Genomic DNA, 10,767 nt, shown 5'->3' with positions numbered 1-10,767 from the left:
ACAGCGGCGACCACCCACCACGGAGCCCAACAAGGGGACGCGGTTGGACTTGTTGAAACAAGCCCTCCCGACGCCAGCCGTACGCTGTCACTATAACCCAATGTAATTATCCAAGGTGGGATACCTACACAAGGTTAACCCTTGCCGCCATGAATATCGGAAGTAAACGGAAGAGAGTAGAAGACAGGACAGATAAATAGTAAGAGATAAAGACGAAGATGTAGGGAGAGAGAGATAGGAAAAGGCGACTGCCGATTTCCCCTGGGTGGGTCAGCCCAGGGGTGCCGTCTACGTGAAGCCGGGGCCAAAGGGGTGTGTTGCCTCTGCCGGGGGGCCTTAACGGTCCAATCACCCAGCGTCGGCTCAACCCCCAGGATCCCCTTTTCCCCGGACACGGCAAAGCCACGCACGGCTAGGCGTGGGAGGGAGTAGAAACTCCCCCGTTAGCTCGGGTCCGTGGTGTCGCTACACACCAAACGCCTACTTGCACAGCCGCCCCTGCGGGGATGCCGTGAAAGGTGTTTGTGGTGAGGATAGATGACAAGAGTTGGTGATTATAAAAAACGATGGTGGATATGAATGGCATTAGCACAAGTGCCTCACTCGTTCATACCCTTGCGTCCAAGGGCCGTGAGGCAAGTGCTTTCTTGTGTAACCGCCGCAGCAAAAACCTCTCTAGAGAGGTCGTGCTACGGAATGCCCGGGTGTATGATTTGAAAATTATTAATTTCTTTTAAAAACGCTAACAACGATTTATGACTAAAAAGCGGTTCCCTACCGACGAACATTGCAGGGTGTAAAGGTATATGCTGTCGGTAGGGTAATGGAAAATGTCGTTTTCTTAGAGTTTCTAAGTGTTTGCACTGGATTAATATGTGAAGGACTGTCAATGCCTCTCCACATCTGTCACACAATGGTGGATCACCACCGGACAAAAGATGCGTGTGTGTCGTGTATATGTGTCCTATCCTGAGTCTTGTTAGTGTTACCTCTGTTAGACGTGATTTTGATACTGGTGGCCAATGGCCAAGGTGTGGCTTGATAACGTGTAGTTTGTTTTGTGTGTGTGTATCCCACTTGCTCTGCCAGTAGTCCCTGAGTTTTCGTTTGAGAGACGGCTTAAGATCAAGGGCCGGGATTGATGTCGGTGTAATGGCGGTGCTTTCGTGGGCGGATGCAGCAAGCTGATCCGCCATCACGTTGCCTTGAATCTCACGGTGCCCTGGCACCCAGCACACAACAACATGTCTGTTGAGTGTGTAGAGGGTGCATAAAATGGAGTAAAGTGAAACTAGGACAGGGTTTTTTTGTTTTTTAAGACTGTGCAGAGCCGTTACCACACTGAGGGAGTCTGTATAAATTACTGCTTTTTGTATTTGTGATTGTTTGATGTGTTTAGCTGCCACAAGTATCGCGTAAGCTTCCGCTGTGAAGATACTTGTGCCTGGATGTAGAGGGCCAGCATCCGAAAAGGAAGGGCCAACAGCAGCGTAGGACACAGAGGAGTTAGACTTAGAGGCATCAGTAAAAAACTCAGGACGTGTGTATTTGTGTTGAAGTTCCAAGAAGTATGTTCGAATATGGGCAATAGCGCATGTTTAGTAACTTCTAAAAAAGACACATCGCAATCTATAGTCTGCCACTGCCACGGTGGCGGGTATGCTACAGGAGCCATTAAACTGTGTTCGAGTGACACTCCAGTCTCCTCAGCTAGACCCTTCAGGCGAACTGAGAAGGGCTGCCTCATTGAAGACCTGTTTTGAAAAAGAATGGAGCTCGACAAGTCATTAATAGTAGAGTATAAGGGTTGCCTCTTGTCTGCTTTCACCTTAAGGAAATATACAAAGGACACGTAGGTTCTTTGCAGATGAAGCGACCACTCATTTGACTCAACGTAAAGGCTTTCTACGGGGCTGGTGCGAAAAGCACCCGTAGAAAGGCAGATGCCCGAATGGTGCACGGGATCCACCATCTTCAAAGCACTTTGAGTCGCTGACTGATAAATAATGGCCCCATAATCTAAGCGGGTGCGAATAAGGCATCTATACAGGTTCATGAGGCATTTCCTGTCACTACCCCACGTAGTACGTGACAACACTTTTATAACATTCATGGCTTTTAAACATTTTGTTTTTAAATATTTTATGTGGGGTACGAAGGTCAACTTGTTGTCCAAGATTAAGCCTAAGAATTTATGCTCAGCTTTGACGGACAGTTGTTGCCCGTTCAGTTGAATGTCGGGCTCCGAGTGCATGCCTCTCTTTCGAGAGAACAAGACACACGTGCTCTTTTGTGGGTTAAGTCGAAATCCGTTTTCGTCTGCCCATTTGGAGACCTTATTTAAACCCATCTGAACCTGCCGCTCACACATGGCTAAGTTGCATGACTTGAAGCCAATCTGAACGTCATCGACATATGTACAATAGAACATCATGCGGGGAATGGACAAGTGCAAAGAATTCATTGTGATGATAAAAAGTGTGCAACCAAGCACACCACCTTGTGGCACGCCTGTTTCCTGGACAAATGTTTGGGAGAGCACAATGCTTAGACGGACACGGAATGTCCGGTTTGACAGGTAACTTTCGATTATATGAAACATTTTTCCGCGCACACCAAGGTGGGACAGGTCTCTTAGAATTCCGAAACGCCATGTTGTATCATACGCCTTTTCGATATCGAGGAACACAGAGAGAAAATATTGTCTATGGACGAAGGCGTCTCTTATCTGTGCCTCGATACGAACAAGGTGGTCTGTGGTGGATCTACTTTCTCGAAACCCGCACTGAAATGGGTCGAGCAAATTGTTTGTTTCAAGAATATGTAGAAGTCGGCAGTTTATCATTTTTTCGAATACTTTACACAAGCAGCTTGTAAGTGAAATAGGCCTATAACTTGAAGCTAAAGAAGGGTCCTTGCCCTCTTTCAAAATGGGAATAATAATCGCCTCTTTCCAGGAAGTAGGGATAGTGCCAGAAAACCAGATAGCATTGTATAAACAAAGTAAGGTTTTGCGTGTTTCCGCTGGTAGGTTTTTTAACATTTCATACACCACACGGTCAGAACCTGGGGCAGAAGTTTTGCAGGAGTTTAGAGATGTTCGGAGCTCAGCTAGACTGAAAGCTTGGTTATATGCCTCGTATCTAGTGGATTTATGTTCTAGTTTCTGCTTTTCTATTCTTGTTCTGTATTTTTGGAAAGTGTCAGTATAGTGGGACGAGCTGGATACCCGTTGAAAGCGTGCCCCGAGGAAGTTTGCCTGATCTTCCAAGGTATCACCTTGAGTGTTTACGAGTGGAAGTGTGTGTACTTGTTTCCCTGCTATCCTACCGACCATGTTCCAGACTTTTGCCTCCTGTGTGTATGAATTGATCCCCGACAAAAACTTCTGCCAGCTTTCTCTTCTGGCCTGCCGACGCGTTCTCCTGCCTTGAGACTTTATTTTCTTGAAGGTGTCAAGATTTTCGGCTGTCGGTGAGTTCCGAAGCAGCCTCCAAGCTCTGTTTTGCTGTTTGCGCGCGTTTCGGCATTCAGAGTTCCACCATGGCACACGCCGTTTTCCTGGGTGCCCATTCGTTTGTGGGATGCATTTTGTTGCAGCATCAATCAAAAAAGCTGTGAAGTAGTCGACAGCAACATCACTGCTTAAAGTCCATATGTCACTCCAATCTATACGAGCGATGGTATGAAACCGTTCCCAATGTGCTCTGTTTATGAGCCATTTGGGAACACGGGGTGTACACTCAGTTGCTGTAGTTGTGCTCAAAACTACGGGAAAGTGGTCACTTCCGTACAGATTATTGACGACTTTCCACTGGAGTAGAGGCACAAGAGATGGAGACACTATGCTTAGGTCTATGGAGGAGTAGGTGTTATGTGCGAGATTATAATAGGTTGGTTCTTTTCTATTTAGGAGACATGCGTTCGACGAGAGAAGGAATTTTTCAATCAGTCGACCTCGCGCGTCGCAGCGAGAGTCTCCCCATAGCCTGCTATGCGCATTGAAGTCTCCAAGGAGAACATAGGGCTCTGGAAGTTCATCAATTAAAGAGTGTAAATCACGTTTTTGCAGCTGATAGCTAGGAGGGATGTAAATAGTGCAGATTGTGATTAGTTTATCAAAAAGAACCGCTCGAACAGCCACTGCCTCAAGGGATGTTTGGAGTTGTAAGTGTGTGCATGCAATTCCTTGATTCACTATGATGGCAACACCTCCGGATGATGTCATGGCATCATCACGGTCCTTTCGAAAAATAACGTATTTGCGAAGAAAATTTGTGTGTATTGAATTAAGGTGTGTTTCTTGTACACACAGCACTTTTGGTGAGTGTTCGTGTAGGAGTTCTTGGATGTCGTCAAGGTTTCTGAGAAGGCCCCTGACGTTCCATTGTATAATTTGAGTGTTCATGGTGAATGTAAAATAATGCTGTGTGTACGAAAAGCGAGTGGCTGTTTAGACGGGGAGTTTGAGTTCACTTAACAGGGCCGTCACCAGGCCCTGTTATTTGCTTTTTTGTTTTCTTGGCGCGCTCCAAGGAGCCACGCCGCTCTTTCGGCACCAAGGGTGCCGACGAATCCATTGCCTCCTCGGGGGCACTGGATGCCCGCACGTGCAGGCTGTTAGTTTGGATTTTGGGCCTCGCCTGGTGAGGGGAGGCCTTGAGACCCGAAGACTCTGGAGTCTCCGGTCTCTGTTTGGGAGTAGGCGGTGTAGCCTCGGCTACAGCCGCCTTGGGGGCAGGTGCCACAGCCGACGGCTCGCTCTGCGCAGGCCGAAGGGGTGGCGAGGGCTGGTGCGGCGTTGCCCCCTGACGCGCCGCATCAGCATATGTTGCGCCGTAAAATGGCGACACTCTTCGTCTTGCTTCTTTAAATGTGATGTTTTCTTTGACATTAAGAGTGATTATTTCTTTTTCTTTCTTCCAGTTAGGACACGAACGCGAATACGCGGCGTGTTCCCCGTCACAATTCACGCAGTGAGGCGTAGTAACACAGTTATCAGATGGGTGGCCGTGGCTACCACATTTTGCACAAGTTTCCTGACCCCGACAGTTCTGCGAGCCATGACCAAATCGTTGACATTTATAACACCGTCTTGGATTGGGAATGTAGGGACGGACAGAGAGTTTGATGTATCCTGTGTCTATAGATGAAGGCAGTGTGCTAGATGCGAAGGTGAGTATTAAATATTTGGTAGGTATTTCTTTGTTGTCTCGTCTGATGACGATTCGTTTCACATCTGTGACCTTTTGCTCTTTCCACCCTTCAAGCAGTTCCTGCTCAGACATTTCAAGAAGGTCTGCTTCTGAAACAACTCCGCGTGAGGTGTTCATTGATCTATGAGGTGAAATAGATACTGGGATATTACCAAATGCTACGAGACTGCCAAGTTTTTCATAGTGGTGTTTTTCAGGCAGCTCAAGGAGAAGGTCTCCGCTAGCCATCTTTGTAACCTTGTATCCCGGGCCAAAGACCTCTGTCAGGGATTTAGCAACAAGAAATGGAGATATTGCTCTGGCTTGTTTTGTTGGGTTTTCGCTGTGCACAACATGGAATTTGGGAAAGCATTGTCTGGGTTGGCTGAAAATTGATATGTCATCGGTGCGTCCCCTCTTAGGCGGGAGACGATCTAGGAGACGGGGAAATGCAGGTGTTCCCATAGTAGTGTACTTTTTGTTCGGCAGCAATGGCGACCACCCACCATGGAGTCCCACCAGGGGACGCTGAAGCACTTAATAGCATAAGGCTGCAGACGCCAGCCGTACATTGCCACTATAACCAAATATAACTACTCAAGGTTGAGTAATTACACAAGGTTAACCCTTGCCGCCATGAAAAATCGGAAGTAAATGGAAGAGAGAAGAAGACAGGACAGGTTTAAAGACGAGAAAAGACTAAGATGTAGGAAGAGAGAGATAGGAAAAGGCGACTGCAAAGGCGACTGTGTTGCCTCTGCCAGCGGGCCTTAAACGTCCAATCACCCAGCGTCGGCTCAACCCCCAGGATCTCCTTTTCCCCGGACACGGCAAAGCCACGCACGGCTAGGCGTGGCAGGGAGTCAAAACTCCCCCGTTAGCTCGGGTCCGTGGTGTCACTACACACCAAACGCCTACTTGCGCAGGCGCCCCTGCGGGCTGAAAACAAGTGATCGTATGTGCATTTGCGTTGGAGCAATATCTCACGAAGACTATGAAGAACGATTTTTTACGAAGAAGCTAAAGGACCATGTGGTTACATGCAACGAAATGTACTTCAGCATTAAGTGTCTTGGCCAGGTTGATAAAAAAGGTATTTATAATGTGCATTTTTACTAGTATGACAGCTATAACTCTTGTCGCTACGAGATTCCTTGCCAGTTATTGCAACCTAATTCACTGCACCTTTCTTTCAGGTGCACAATGTGTGTCTTGCCGCTATTTGAAACGAGCACTGCAAATCCGACGAGCCCGGGTGAAGCAAACAGCAACAAGGAATTGCCAATATGCAGCGCTGAAGTTGCGTGTTGTGGCGAGAAGAAAAACTAGATTGTTTTCTCGCTTGAAAAGTGTGAAAAAGAAGCTGGAACAAATGCAAATTAGGAATGCTGCTATAAAAACAGAAACTTTAGAAGCACAGATTGCAAGGCTTCCACCAAGACAACAAGAAGCTGTAAGACAGTGCTTTGCAGCTTCAAGAGTAAAACCCAATGGGTTGCGCTATATGAAAAGCTGGGTTTTAGATTGTTTAATCATGAAGATGAAGAGCCCTCGCCTGTATGAACACCTTCGTCGCAATAACATCCTAGCCCTTCCATGTAAATCAACGCTGAAGCGCTATGTACATGCATACCGCACTGTGTTTGGCTTTAGTGAGAGAGTTCTAAAACAGCTAAAGGAAAAGACAGCGGAGCTTGATGTTTGTAAGAAACACGGTGGATTGGTCATCGACAAACTGAAACTGTCAGAACATTTTTCAGTGAAGAAGTCGGATGCAATTGAGGGTTTTGTGGATTTAGGTCCATTTACAACTTCCTAGGACAAAGGTGTACCATGTGACCACGGTATGGTTATCCTTTTCGTCCCATTTCAAGGCAAATGGAGTCAAGTTATTGGTTACTTTGCTACACATGTTAACATGAAAGGTTGCACACTCGCCAAAGTTGTCTTTGAAGCAATTATACTAGCTGAACAGAGTGGGCTCTTTGTGGATTTTATTACTTGCGATGGTGCAAGTTGGAATAGAAATATGTGGAAAGTACTTGGGATCCAAGCGACAGCTGACTCTACTATTTCGAAAATTGAACACCCCAGTGATGCATCACGGCACCTATATTTTATATCTGATTTCCCACATCTCATCAAATGCCTACGGAACTCGATGCTGAAGTCTGGATTCAACACCCCTGCAGGTCATGTAAGTCTGATGTTTTTTACGCATATCACGCATTGGATTTCATATATGCTTACATTATCTCCAAGCTTAACCAGGTGCAGTTCAATATGGTCCACTTAATTTTATTGCAGGTTGATATGCAACATGTAAGGGAAGCTCACAAAATAGACTCCTCCAACGTGACCCTTAAAGTGATGCCGGGCATAACACGGTGTCACCTGGATCCTAATGGATTTGAGATGAGGGTCAGCTATGCCTTCCAGCTTTTTGGTACAAAGTCCTCCAAGCTTTCCACCTATACAAAGACAAGTTGGAAGCAACACATGGAAGGATGGATGTAAAACAAGAGTTCTTCAGGTGAGTCGTCTCTTGTGATATGCTGGTTAAAATTAGGTAGTGAAATGTCTGATATAACCAACTTGTAAATTAAAGTTATATCCTAATAGAATGCATCATTAGCACCGACATTTGGGCGAGTTGGTTTTGGTTCATAGTTATGAACGGCGCAAAACACACGAGACACAAAATGACGTCCTTGTGTTTTTCGTCATTTTGTGTCCCGTTCATAACTATGAAGAATGCATCATGCAATGTAAACTACAAAATTATAAAAACAGCTGTTTTGCATATTTCAGCAAAATCCACCAGCTCATAAGAGTGATGACATCGCGGTTCCCTGCTGAAGCCCTCAGACCGTGTTCATCAGGAACAGCAGTGCTGCAGGATTTTCTGTCCTACCTCAAAGCATGGGAGCAGCATACGAAAGGTGGAGGAGGCTTTCTGAGCAATTCCACTGCTGCTGGCCTACGTGGGACCATTTCGAGTACACTAGAGTTGCTTGACTATCTCACTGAAAATGTTGGCTTTAAATACCTAATGACTGCAAAAACTAGCCAGGATCCTTTGGAAAACCTTTTCGGTAATATCAGGCAATCTTCTGGCAGTAATTATCATCCAACACCAACTCAGTTTTTGATTACAGTAAACTGCATGTCATTCTATGGTTTAGTTAAAGGTGTCAGTCAAGGAAACTGCGAAGAGGGCATGCTAGGTTCCCTTTTGGAAGTTAGTAGCCCACGAGACACATCGCAAAATGCAGCAGGCATAAATTTGGCACCGAGCTCTTCTCTGAATGCGCAGGCGTTGGTTATACCTTCCCAGGACCACAGCCAGCATGTTGCGAGGAGCGACTCGAGAATTATATTTTACATTGCTGGCTACGTGGCACGAAAGTGCATTTTGAAAAGCAATTGTAAAGATTGTTTGATACTACTTACCACGCCTGCCCCAGACGAAAGCTTTCAGTTTGCAAGGTTGACACTATTTCGTGACAACGGTGGACTCCTCGACCCAAGTGCTTGCCTATATCGGTTCACAAAGAAGCTTGAAGACTTGTTCACGGGCTGCTTTTCTTGTGAACAACTTCATGCAGACAGCATTTTAGATGTGCTGACCATTGTGAAAGCAAGGCTTTGGCAAGAGGTTGGGTGCCCAAGCCATGTCTCAATGCTCTCTCAAGAAATAATACAATTCTATGTTGTTGAACGACTTCATTTTAACATTAAGGGGCTAAATACAGACAGAGCAGGCAAACGCCAGAAAGCAAAGCACTTAAAGATAAGCCGCTGCTGTTAAATATTTTTTCCTTGCTTTAAAAGATTTTTAAAAAATTAATATTATTCCTGTGTGTATTTTACAAGTGTAGCTTAAACTTGATGTATGAATCCTTTCTGAATATTCTTTTTCTGTTTCACTGACCCAAATACAAGAGAATGCCAGATTTGAAAAACAAGCAAAATACTATGTTGCCACTCGCCACGCATACTATAGCAATAAACCCTTGACTAAGTGGCAACTCTGCTTAATTCAATTGTGAATGGTGACTTTGGTCCTTGGCGTACCATCAACAGTGCGATTAATATGATCTACGAGAACATCTGTAGATCTCTATAAAATGCATATTATTTGAATGGAAATGTGTCTATTATTTGTCATTTTCAGTATTTCTTCTGATTCAGTGTCTTTACTTATTGTGTGAACAATATGCGTTGAGTGTTCATGTGTTTTTGTGAACTTTTTTATGCTAAGTGATGATGATGATGTTTGATGTTTTATGACGCAAGGGCCGTTTCACGGCCAAAGAGCGCCAGTTCATCTTGCTAAAAAATGGACAATGATTGTGATAAGCGGCTGTATAAGGGCCATAAAATTCCTCGCGGTAAGGCGGGTAAAAACATACAAGTAATAAAATCATGACCATGCCGTGAAAGGTGTGTGTGGTGTGAATAGATGACAAAAGTTGGTAATAATAAAAGACGATGGTGGATATGTATGGCATTAGCACAAGTGCCTCACTCGTTCATACTCTTGCGTCCAAGGGCCGTGAGGCAAGTGCTTTCTTGTGTAACCACCGCAGCAAAAACCTCTCTGGAGAGGTCATGCTACGGGATGCCTGGGTATATGATATGGAAACTATGAATTTCTTTAAAAAACGCTAACAATGATTTGTGACTAAAAAGCGGTTCCCTACCGACGAACATTGCAGGGTGTAAAGGTATATGTTGTCGGTAGGGTAATGGAAAGTGTTGTTCTCTTACAGTGTCCAATTGTTTGCACTCAATTAAAATGTGCACGACTGTCAATGGTTCACCACATCTGTCACACAATGGTGGATCGCCACCAGACAAAAGGTGTGTGTGTGTCATGTATGTGTGTCCTATCCTGAGTCTCGTTAGTATTACCTCTGTATGACGCGATTTCGATACGTGCGGCCAATGACCAAGGTGTGGCTTAATAACGTGTAGTTTGTTTTGTGTATGTGTATCCCACTTGCTCTGCCAGTATACTCTGAGGTTTCGTTTGAGAGACGGCTTAAGATCGAGGGCCGGGATTGATATAGGTGTAGCGGCAGTGTTTTTGTGGGCGGATGCAGCGAGCTGATCCGCCCTCACGTTGCCTTGAATCTCACGGTGCCCTGGCACCCAGCACACTACAACATGTTGTTTGAGTGGGTAGTGTGTGCACAAAATGGAGTAAAGTGAGATGAGGACCTGGTTTTTTTGTTTTTTAAGACTGTGCAGAGCCGTTACCACACTGAGGGAGTCTGTATAAATTACTGCTTTTTGTATGTGTAATTGTTTGATGTGTTTAGCTGCCACAAGTATCGCGTAAGCTTCCGCTGTGAAGATACTTGTGCCTGGATGTAGAGGGCCAGCATCCGAGAAGGATGGGCCGACAACAGCGTAGGACACAGAGGAATTGGACTTGGAGGCATCTGTAAAGAACTCAGGACGTGTGTATTTGTGTTGAAGTTCCAGGAAGTATGTTTGGATATGGGCAATAGGCGCATGTTTTGTAACTTCAAGAAAGGACACATCACAGTCTATAGTCTGCCAT

Source organism: Rhipicephalus microplus, unplaced genomic scaffold (genome assembly GCF_043290135.1).
Source record: "Rhipicephalus microplus isolate Deutch F79 unplaced genomic scaffold, USDA_Rmic scaffold_184, whole genome shotgun sequence".
In the NCBI taxonomy this organism is placed as follows: Eukaryota; Metazoa; Arthropoda; class Arachnida; order Ixodida; family Ixodidae; genus Rhipicephalus; species Rhipicephalus microplus.
Note: the sequence above shows the minus strand (reverse complement) of the source record.